Below are 12,337 nucleotides of genomic sequence, written 5' to 3'. Positions count from 1 at the left end.
AAAAAATTAAAAAAAAAAAAAAAAAAAAAAAAAAAAAAAAAAAAAGTATTATTTTTAGAGGCTATAACACAATGTAGAACTCTTTTAGCATTTTAATAAAAGATGTCAAACTTTGAAATAATCATACAACTGATCATTGGTCAAAAATCATTATAAAATAATTTAATATTGCTGCATATCCATTAGCCATATTTAATATTGAAAATGAATAATATAAATAAATAAAGTTCATTGCTTCAGCAGTTGTTTATTAAATATCTATTATGTTCCAAATTTTGTCCTAGGACTGGTGAGTCCATAATTTATGTCCAATAATAATGAAGTCATTTGCATTTTCTAAAGTCTTTATTTAAATTCCAGTTAATTGGGGCGCCTGGGTGGCTCAGTCCGTTAAGTGTCTGTCTTCGGCTGGGGTCATGATCTCAGGGTCCTGGGATCAAGCCCCCTATTGGGCTCTCTGCTTAGTGGGGAGTGTGCTTCTCCCTCTCACTTTCCCTCTGTGCTCTTTTTCTCTTTAAAATAAGTAAATAAAATCCTTAAAAAAATAAATTCCAGTTAGTTAACATACAATGTAATATTAGTTTCAGGTGCACAATTTAGTGATTCAACACTTCCATACAACACCTGGTGCTCATCACAAGTGCAATCCTTAATCCTCATCGCATATTTAATACACGCCCCCGCCCCATCCACCTACCATCTAGTTACCATCAGTTTGATTCTCTATAGTTAAGAGTCTATTTCTTGGTTTTCCTCTCTATTTTTTTCCCCTGTGATAATTTGTTTTGTTTCTTAAATTTTACATATGAGTAAAATCAAATAGTATTTGTCTTTCTCTGACTGACTGACTTCACTTAGCATAATACACTCTAGCTCTATCTGTGTCATTGCAAATGGCAAGATTTCATTCTTTTTCGTGGCTGAGTAATATTCCATGAGATATACATATATATAGATATATAGATGTATAGATATCTCACCTCTTCTTTATCCATTCATCAGTCAATGGACATTTCTATAATATGGCTATTTTAGATAATGCTGCTATAAACATCAGGATTCATGTATCCCTTTGAATCAGCATTTTTGTATTCTTTGGGTCAATACCTAGTAATGCAATTGTTGGGTCATGGGGTAGTTCTATTTTTAACTTTTGGAGGAACCTCCATACTGTTTTCCAGAGTGGCTGCACCAGTTTGCATTCCCACCAACAGTATAAGAGATTTCCCTTTTCTCCACATCCTTATCAACACCCCATTAGTTTTAGCCATTCAAGTCATTTGCATTTTTAAATATCTTACAGAATCTATAGATTATGAACAATCATTCAGTATGACACATGAGGAAAATCAAAAATCCATTTTGTTTCTTGCCAGCCTCCAAGGTGCTCCTCCGTAAAACTTGCCTCCTGTGATTCATGCCTTTATGTATCCCTCCCATGTTATTTCAGGGTTGGTTGCTGTGACCAATAGAATATGGCTCCTCTCTATTTCTCTGAGTCTGTCTCCACCTGTCACCATTCACTTAGGGGAAAGCCATCTGCCATGCTGTGAGGACCTTGAAGCAACTCTATGGAGAGTCTCAAGTGGTAATAAAATCCCAAGTGAAGGATCTGTCTTGGAAACAAATCTTTAGCCTTAGTCAAGCCCTTCATCCCTAGCCATATGTTGCAATATCTTGATTTCAATCTATGAGAAACTGTGAGCCAGGACGACTTCATTAAGTCAACTCTGACCCACAGAAGCTGTTAGATAATAAAAATGTGTTGTTTTATGCTGCTAAATATTGGAGTAATTTGTTACAGTGTGACGGACACATTATCCTCAGTTTTCTGATATCTTGCTTTGGTACCAAAACCAAATAGAGATACTTTTAGCAGCAATTCCTAAATATGAACATCATTATCATGTAAAACTCTAATATCTTGAAACTTAACATTGATTACAGCATATCGCGGTATTTTAAAATCCACACGTATATTTCAGTATTTCACAGAAAGTTACAGTAAAATTAAATTTCCTTCAGTGGTGTTCATATTGTCAGTTACATTTTAAAAATTTTTAATGATTGTTAGTAATGGTTTAATATGAGTTAATACTTAGGTCTTGAATAAAAGGTCAGTGCTAACTTATTCATCTGACAACAAGGGAGTCAAGGTAATGTTAAGTATCCTGTCATTGATGTTACTAATAAATATTGGCATAGAACCGCAGTGTTGTTCTCATCTTTTTTTTTCCCGGACACATAAACTATACATACAGCCAAATAACACAGAAACTTTATTATTATTTTAATAATACTCAACTTATTATACAGCTTATTATTGAAGCAATTCATTTGAAATAGAGTAAAATTATAAAAACATAGATAAAATTATAGCTAAAAATAAATGTAAATATAGTGTATCATGGACCAAAAATATAAATATGAAGGTCAGTCGATATATATGGGTTTTGAAAACTTTAACAATCAGGAAATAAAAATATGATTAGTTACATGTTCTATTATCTGTTCTAAACCAATCCTACAACTATCTAAAAATCAATTGCCAAGCAAGGCTTCACAGGCAATGTTGGTACACAATGTTCTTGAGTGTAAGTGTAAAAAACAAAAACCAAAAAAAAAGCACCAGTTTTAGTGAAGCTATATCTTGTAGTTTCCCTTGATTGGGTACGCAATACAGAAAATGAAAGTAATTCTTTAAGGTCAAGTTCACGGACATACTGCTCAAATACTTGGATTCCTACGATCAAGTAGATCCACCTATGCAATCCTAGACTTCCTAGAATTAAAGTTATACTGTATAGTCTTCAACTGACCCTTAATTAGTAGCACTCCTTTAACCTAGGCTCTAAATAACATCTGAAAAAAGAAGTTTAAATTAGTAACACTTCTTATTTTTTAATGGATATAAACGTTATCACTAGTCTCCCACTCCATAGGCCATTTAATGAAGTGAGAGACATTTTAAGATCAAAAATCTTACTGAATTATGAAAAAAAAATTGATTTTAGGCACTTAGACTAATTTATGGACTAAAATTATATTGATTACAAGATTGATAAAGTACAATTGGAAGGTGATCTGTGTGTATTAGGGGAGGATTAAGAACTTACATGCAGAGAACGTGTTTGACATTTATATCACCATCTAGTAGAGAATGTCAGTAGATTGTATCTATATGTGAGAATTTTTTTTTTTTAAGTATCGGTTTGTTAATTAGAGCTATAGAGATAACTACCCTAACACAATAATTAGTCAAAGTAACTGGAATTCATAACCTGTGGGAGGTATTAAGATAGAAACAGTAATATTACCTTAGACTTTGCCTAGTGAAGTACCTGGTAAATAACAGGCAGTCAATAAATGTTGCTTCCTTTTTGTGAGGGCCCCAATTTAAATGCCCCAGGAGATTGATGGTAATAGAAAGAACAGTGGCGATCTAAAATAATGAGGAAGAGTTCTGAGTGATGCTCGGTGAAAGAAATTTTAGAGTTGGGTAAATCATTTCAGGATAGGTTGCTGGTGAGCTTTTTAAACAAGTATTTTCAAACTCTGTTCTGTAGTGAAGCAAGAGTTTGTAAGAGTGTAAATAAGGCTGCCAGAGGCCTCAGAAACAGGAATCAATATGAGATGTATGGTCAACAGCAAGCAGACTTTTATGATTTAAGGGGGGGGGGGCATATTTTCAACAATATAAAATTAAATCTTCATACATGGTAGAAATAATATTTCATAGACCTGTTTGCTTTGTATTTGCTGGAGAATTTTAAAAGCCTCTGTATGTTTCTGAGGAAGAAGTTAAAATAATAAACTAGTATTTGAAGAATATGATTACAACATGAATATGCAAGACAGTTCAAAACAGGAAGTGAGGCAAAATAACTTCTTTATGTTCTGGATTTTCTCTCATAATAGTAACTATAAGTCTTAGTGGGTTTGTTTGTTTTTTTTTAAGAAAACAAAATTTCATCTCTGTATAAGAGAAAATTATCTGCTACACTTTAAAATGAAATACTGTGTACACATTTATCTAACTACTAATTTTCTTACACCAATTGGAATTTGTTGGGGAGGTTAAGGGTGTTGATGATTTATTAATTTCAGAGGAATGAAGGTTCAGCTTTTGTTGGATCTGCCCCTTATATCAAGAACACTAATTAGATAACATAAGAGAAATTTGTTTGAATCCTCTCTCTGAAATGTTCAGTTCTTCCAGAGCAATGTTATATAAATGTTTATGTGCATTTATCTATATCTCCCTGTTCTACAAAGGATTAATCAGTTGGTAAGCATGCATACAATAAATTGATGAAACATAACTAGATAAAAATTGCGACCAAATATACAGGTCAGGACCAAAGAAAAACTTAAAAGGTAGAAAGATATGCAGGGCCTCCTGGGTGGCTCAATTGTTAAGCGTCTGCTTTTGGCTCAGGTCATGATCCCAGGGTCCTGGGATCAAGCCCCGCATCGGGCTTTCTGCTCGGCGGGAAGTTTCCTTCTCCCTCTCCCACTCCCCCTACTTGCGTTCCCTCTCTCACTGTGTCTCTCTCTGTCAAATAAATAAATAAAATCTTAAAAAAAAAAGAAAGACCATATCCTTCTAAGTTATTATAGTAGAGCTTCACACATGGTTTTAGCACAAAATTAAATAAAAATTGTAGTCAATGATGACTCTGAATATTTTATGTTAGAAAAATTTCAATTTTTTATAAGAAAACACTTGTATTTTTTCTGGAGCTTAAGTCTAAAAAAATTTTTCTTAGTGGTGTTTATGTAGGAAACAGAACATAGAGAAATTAATAACAATAAAAACAACTAAAATTGATTGTCCTTACTATGTACAAATCATCATGCTAACCATATTGCAGATATTATATCACTTGTTAATTTAGTTATATAATTTTTATTTTATAAATGAGGATAAAACAATTTTTGTTTACCCAATCACACAGCTAAAAGTAGTAGAGAAGTGATTTATTTTTTTCCTTTCAATAAACAACACTCAGTTGCATCCCTATAAATAATAAAATGTTGCATTCCATAGCACTTCCAGCATTTCCCCATGGTATCTGAATATAGAATGCAAAACAAAACTCAGAATGTATGATCCAAGAATGGCTGAAATAAGGCTGCTTGGTAGTAGTTTTAAAATTAAAAAAGCATTTGTTTAATTAAACAATGTATAGCATCCAATAAACATGGAAAGGTGTATTCGATACATTTGTAATAACACAAATAGAATCCTGTGAATGTCTCTGTCTGAGCATTAACACATGCTATTGTAATTGTTGCCTGAATTATCTATTTCCTATTCTTTGGCAATTCTTGAAAATTTGAGCTTTTCTTATTCTTCTCCAGTGTATCACACTGTGCCTGATATTTGTATACTCAAAAAGTTAGTAAATATATGCATCAATCAATCAATGTAAAAAAAGCTTTTAAAGATTTTGTATAGGTGAAATTATATGTGTCCTAAGGAATAGTATAAATTATAAATGATAATTTCAAAACTGACTTTTGAACATTTGAAAGGAAAAATAATAACAAAAGGTAAGCACAATTAAATTTATCTAAACATACACGTTCAAATCATAAAGGTCATGAAGACATATGAAAAGCGAAGAAGAGAGAGGCATAGATGCTGTGATTGTCAGTATTCTCAAAACAGAAACATAAGTTTGGCTTTGAAGGAGGAGCAAACCATTATTTGGATGGTAAATTAATAAGCTTAGTGAAGAAAAGACTTTGAGAACTCTGATTTGATTAGGCAACAAAAATGTCCAGATTCCTGAAAATTAAATGACGTGAACTTATTTATAAAGCATGACATAGCTTTCTTAATGTTTCCATTTATTTTTCTAGATTGTTTTTCTTGAATGTCCCCCTAGGAGTTGCCCCCCCCCCAATTGTATGTTCATTCTGGCATATTCTAGTATACTCCTCATAATATAGAGTACTGGTTAAAACTCTGGAGTCAAAAACTTGGGATTGACCCCTGGATATTGTATTTATTAGTTATTGGTGAGGTAATTGACTTCTCTGTATCTGTTTTCCATCTGTAAAGTAGAGATGAAAGTATCAAGGTTGTGGTGTTTTTATAAAGATTGAAAGAAGTAATGCATGAAAAACACTCATTATGTTCATTATGGCTCTTGTTACCATTTGGAACTCTTGGCCCTATGTCTTGAAACAGGTTGCTTTCCTCTGCACAGACAATAACAAAACCATAAGGTGTTGAATACACTCTCCTGCTCATATACCACTGTGCTCTTAATACTCTTCCCAGCCAGAATATTTTAAGGAAGGAATTGAGGTAATGTAAACAGAGGATTATATTAGGTAAATGGAGAAAACATTGTCAAAGAAATATTTCCCAGCTTCTACCAGTAACAACAACACAAACCAACCACAAAAAGTACGTTCTTCAAAGGGAGATTCATTCATAGCTTTATCCTAATTTTTAACCTCATTTTACCAACCCAGGACCCTGCTGTTCTCTTTATAGATGTCTCTTTCAAATCTTCCAGCCACATCTGGGGAAGTTCTTCTTTTCCTCTATTCCTGCTTCCACTCATTAGATCTAGACTCAAACATTTCATACCTTTGAGTCATTCAATAAAAGGTAGAACCTTGAATGCCTGCAGAAATATCATTGTTATGACTGAATTATTGATACCAAGTAGTGAGGAATTCTGTATCTCTGAGTGGAGTAAGATACGGGGTGGGAAGTTGGTACTGCAAGTTGCAAAGACTTTACAGATAGTATTAGTAGTATGAATTGCAGACACATTCTTTTTTCTTTTAAGAATTGTGCACATGGGGCGCCTGGGTGGCTCAGATGGTTAAGCGTCTGCCTTCGGCTCAGGTCATGATCCCAGGGTCCTGGATCGAGTCCCGCATCGGGCTCCCTGCTAAGTGGGGAGCCTGCTTCTCCCTCTGCCTCTGCCTCTCTCTCTCTCTCTCTGACTCTCATGAATAAATAAATAAAACATTTAAAAAAATTAAAAAAAAAAAAAGAATTGTGCACATATCATCAAATGTCTACCAGAACAAGTCACAATACAGATGTATATGACCTGTGCAATTGTACATGAGACGTAGTAGGTTCTAAACTGGTAGATTTTGTCTGCCTTACAAAATCTTTCAAAAAATATGTCTATCGGGTGCCTGGGTGGCTCAGTTGGTTGAGCGACTGCCTTCGGCTCAGGTCATGATCCTGGAGTCCCGGGATCGAGTCCCGCATCGGGCTCCCTGCTCGGCGAGGAGCCTGCTTCTCCCTCTAACCCTCCCCCCTCTCATGTACTCTCTCTCTCTCTCTCATTCTCGCTCTCTCAAATAAATAAATAAATCTTTAAAAAAAATATGTCTATCAACAGATAAAAAACATAGGTTTACACATAAAAATCTTGATCTCAGAGTCCCTTGAAAAATGATAAAGACTGGCAACAATGATTAAGTAAACCCCTTACTTAGGATGGTGATGAAAAATAAAATATTTTCTTAAAAGCTTCATCTTTCTTCGGCTCCTTCAAGAGATAAGGGCAATTCATGATTAATAAGAGCATAGTTTAGTTTCTTTCTTCCTCGTCGTTGGCAAATTCCATAATAAGAATGTAACCATATTATTTCTTGATTCCTCGTCCCTTGATTAGGACTAAAATGCAACTTTGAACTGCCCGTTGTAGTAAAGCCTCAGTAAACTTTTGCCAAAAGTTTTTGTTCTCCTCAGTCTTCTTATTAGTAAATTTAAGGAGGTTGGTGTAGTCTAGTACAATACTAAATCAATCAATGCAGTAAATTTCTTGAAAACAAATCCCACTATCCTTATAAGATGCATGAAGTCAGTTTTATTTTCATTTTGTTTACTATTATATCCCCAGTGCCTAGAAGAGTTCTTGCCTCATGCTAAGTGCCCAATAATTATTTGCTTAATGAATGAAAAAAATGTAAAATCACATGTGGGTCCATAAATAGATAAAATAATCACTTGATAACTGAATTTTTCACTTGTTGGGGGAGAGAAAAATAATAGAATTTAATGAGTTCCAATTAAGTTCCATATCCTGGAAGAAACTAACAATCCATATTTAATTTTATTTAATCCTCATAGCAACCCTTTGAAGCAGACATAGGAAACTGAGGTTCAGAGAACGTAGTATCTATCAGACCTTATGATTATCAAGTTGTGTTTCAACTCATACTTTTTTTTTTCACAACCATACTCTTGAAGTGATTGCACTAATATTGAGATATTGTAATATAATGTTAAAAATAACATTCTTGAAATAAAGAGATGGTTTGCCAATGATCTTCACTATTCTTCCTTACCTGCATAAAAAATTATATGTTAAGAGTTGTATATGTGAACTTTGACCCCACCCATTCAACTCCAACCTGTGGTCAGGTCAAGAAAAAAAAAAAGAAATTTTCATGAAAACAGAAGTAGGTTACTGTGCTATAGGATAGAGCATCATGTGGGACAAATAGAGTAATTACAGAAATTATAAATGGAGAAAGACCTAAGAAGTTTATTCCCTTTGATTAATTACCTTATTAGAGGTCATTTTCTTTTCTCAATATAGTTGATTTAGTGGATGAGAATTTCTTCTACTTTCATTGCAGGCTTCTGAACTTTATTCTTTCTAAGATTTATTTATTTATTTACTTGAGGGGGAGGGGCAGAGGGAGAGAATCCTCAAGCAGTTCCCCATTGAGCAGTGAGCCCCATGCAGGGCTCCATCCCAAGACCCATAAGATCATGACCTGAGCCAAAACCATGAGTCAGAAGCTCAATTGACTGAGCCACCCAGGCACCCCAGGTTCCTGAACTTTAGAAGGGTAATCTGAACCAGCACACAGCCCACAGAAAGTACACATAGAACATGCTTTAGAATTACATTGCCTTAAGCAATAAAGGGAAACTTTTATTATATTATACTCTCTTCTTTTTATCTTTGTATATTCAGCATAATAAAATCTAGAATGCCAAAACCATGATATGAGTCTACAGAAAAGAAGGCAAGAAGTAAATAACTCAATCTTCTGGAAGTCTAAACTCTAGTCAAACAGCTTCCCCCAAATCATTATCTTTTATCTGTAATCCAGCAAAATTCAAGAGATAAGTGTCAGATAAGAGTTTAAACCCAGAACTTTGAAAGCAATGAAGGGTATAATCTGGCACCAAATGGCTTTGTGGTAGGAAAGCTGGAATTGTGGTTGGGACATTGCAATAATAAGATTAAATTATTTGGGGATTCTGAACCTTTCTTTCTTTGGACATGATGAAACATAGGCATGTCCTAATTCTTCAAAATCAAGACAAACAGATGAAGTAATGAGTAAAATAGGGTGTCTACTGAGAACAAGATGTGTGTGGGGAGAGCTTCCGTTAGAAAAAAAATTAATTCCCTTTGGAGTTCTAATTTGATTATTATTTGATGGAATCAGTAATTTGGCTAGCTTCTATGGATTATTTCTCTAAGATCTTACCAAAGGCCATTCATATTTTTGAACAATTACTCCTCTTCATGGTCAAGAGTGTCTGTTCTCTTCTAACTGTGATGTTAATTTGCTGAACTACTTATAAATTAAAGAATTTTAGATTAGGTGGACCAAAAAAATGTTGTTAAAAAAAAAAACAAACAACTCCACATTTGATAGGATTTACATGTTTAGAAGTTCTAAAATCAATTACAACTTTCTAAAATTCATAAGCACCAGAATCTCTGTGGATATTTGATGACAAAATTGATTTAATTTGGGGAAGATAGAAATATTCTTACCTCAGTGAAATACAGTGATTTCATTACTGGGTATAGTTTACTATAGAGACCCAGTACTGTGTCAAGACAATTTCATCAAAATAAAATTACAAAGCTAGAAACGCTTATTCTATGTCAAATGGACTACTGATATTTTTTATCCCATGTTGATTATCCAAATTCTTAATATAGCTAGTCCCTTATTTACAAACATCTGATTTAAAAACAAACTCCTCTGGGGCGCCTGGGTGGCTCAGTTGGTTAAGCGTCTGCCTTCGGCTCAGGTCATGATCCCAGGATCCTGGGATCGAGTCCTGCCTCGGGCTCCCTGCTCCACGGGAAGCCTGCTTCTCCCTCTCCCACTCCCCCTGCTTGTGTCCCCTTCTCTCGCTGTGTCTCTCTCTGTCAAATAAATAAATCTTTAAAATAAATAAATAAATAAATAAATAAATAAATAAATAAATAAATAAAAACTCATCTGATTATTGACTGCCATTTACAGAGTCAATTGCTGCTACAAATGCCACTTTCAATCAAAATTTGTTTTTGAATACATCTGACCAGAAATTATTGCTTTTGGAAGTTTGTTCTTATCTACCAAAGTAATTAACCCACTTTGGTATAGACATACAGATTTAATTTTCTACTTAATTATTTATTCTCCTGAGACTTCAGAAGAATAAGAAAGCCCAGAAATCAAAATCAAAAAGTGTGTGGTTCATGACACATAGGAAAATTTCATGGAATTTAAAATAATTTTTTAGAAAACAGAATTTAAACAACCATCTTTGAGGTAATTTTTATAGTAAGTGTTTTGAGCTCTAGACAACTTACTCAAATACTAAAATTTGGAAACCATTTTATTAATTACTTCTAGAATGTCTTCTTCAAACTTCTATAGAGATTTTGTGAGAGCAATCCTTATGATAAAACATACTTTACAGTAGTGTATGACTCAGTTTGAATTGCTATCTCTTTATGGATTTTCCAAGCACATTACTCCACATATTTGGAAGAATTACAGTAAATTGAACCAGGGTGTTATATTAGAGGGGTTTGGTAGGTAAATTATCCTTTATAAAGGTATGATGTTTTATAAAGTTTTTTTGTTTTGTTTTGTTTTACATTGGAATGTACTTAATGTACCTCTAAATAGGGATGTAGCAGTCAACTAATGATTCTGGTCAGTGTGGCAATTTGGGCAAAGATGCTAACAATAGAACGCAGATAGATGTTGTGATAAAAAGGCTCTAAGGAAAAAGAAGACAGAGTATAAGAGTCTAAAACTAAAAGCAATGATTTTTTTGTGAATGGTGAAAGGTACAAAATAGAAAAGAAAAAAGATGTCTCAGAGGAAGAAAATAAGTACATTTTATCCTTCTACTTCACAAAGGTTATATAGGTGACCTGTAGAGTAAGTTAGAATAAGTTGGTCACGCAACCAAGAACACACTCAATATAGCTGAATAATCCACAAGTCACAAACAGACGATAGTAGGTAAGACATTGAGAAGCATGATAACAGGTGACATAGGACAGAAGCTTTACAATAAGCCACAGCTGCAAGATACCTCAAATAGCCAAAGCAGTCTTGAGAAAGAACCAAGCTGGAGGAATCATGCTTCTTGAATCCAAACTATATTACAGAGCTATAGTAATCAAAATGGTATGGTATTGTCATGAAAATAGACACAGAGACCAATTGAACAGAATATAAATTCCAGAAATAAACCCACACATCTATAATCAACTGATCTCTGACAAGGGTGCCAAGAACACACAATGGGGAAAGGATATACCTTCCATAAATTGTGTTGGAAAACTGAATAGCTACATGCAAAAGAGTGAAACTGGACCTTTATCTTACACCACTCATAAATATTAGTGTAAATTGAAATAAATACTTAAATGTAAGATCTGAAACTTATATAAAACCACTAGAAGAAAATATAGAGGAAAACCTCTTTGACATTGATCATGATAATGATTTTTTGGATGTAATATCAAAAGCAAAAATATATAAGTGGGACTACATTATATTTATCAAACTAAAAAGCTTCTGCACAGCAAAGGAAACAATCTACAAGATGAAAAGATAACTTATGTAATGGGAGAAACTGTTTGCAAATTAGATATCTGATAAAAGTTTACTCTAAAATAAATAAAAGTCATACAACCAAGTAGCAAAAAAATAATCTGATCTAGAAATGGACAAAGAACCAGAATACACATTTTTTCCAAGGGAGACATACAAATGACCACATGAAAAGGTACATGAAAAGTTGTTCAGCATCATTAATCATCAAGGGAATGCAAATCAAAGCCACAGTGAGACATCATTTCACACCTGTTAGGAAAAAAACTAATTATCCATCAGTTGATGAATGGCCAAGAAAATGTGATATCTATATATCTATAGAGAGCTATCTCACACACTGGAATATTATTCAGCCATAATGAAAAAAAAAAAGACAATCCTGCCATTTATGACAACATGGATGAACCTGGAAGGCATTGTGCTAAGGCATTATAAAAAAGCCAGACAGAAAGACAAATAGGGCATGGTATCA

This window comes from Neomonachus schauinslandi, chromosome 2 (genome assembly GCF_002201575.2).
Source record: "Neomonachus schauinslandi chromosome 2, ASM220157v2, whole genome shotgun sequence".
NCBI classification, from domain to species: Eukaryota; Metazoa; Chordata; class Mammalia; order Carnivora; family Phocidae; genus Neomonachus; species Neomonachus schauinslandi.
This window is presented reverse-complemented; position numbering follows the sequence as displayed.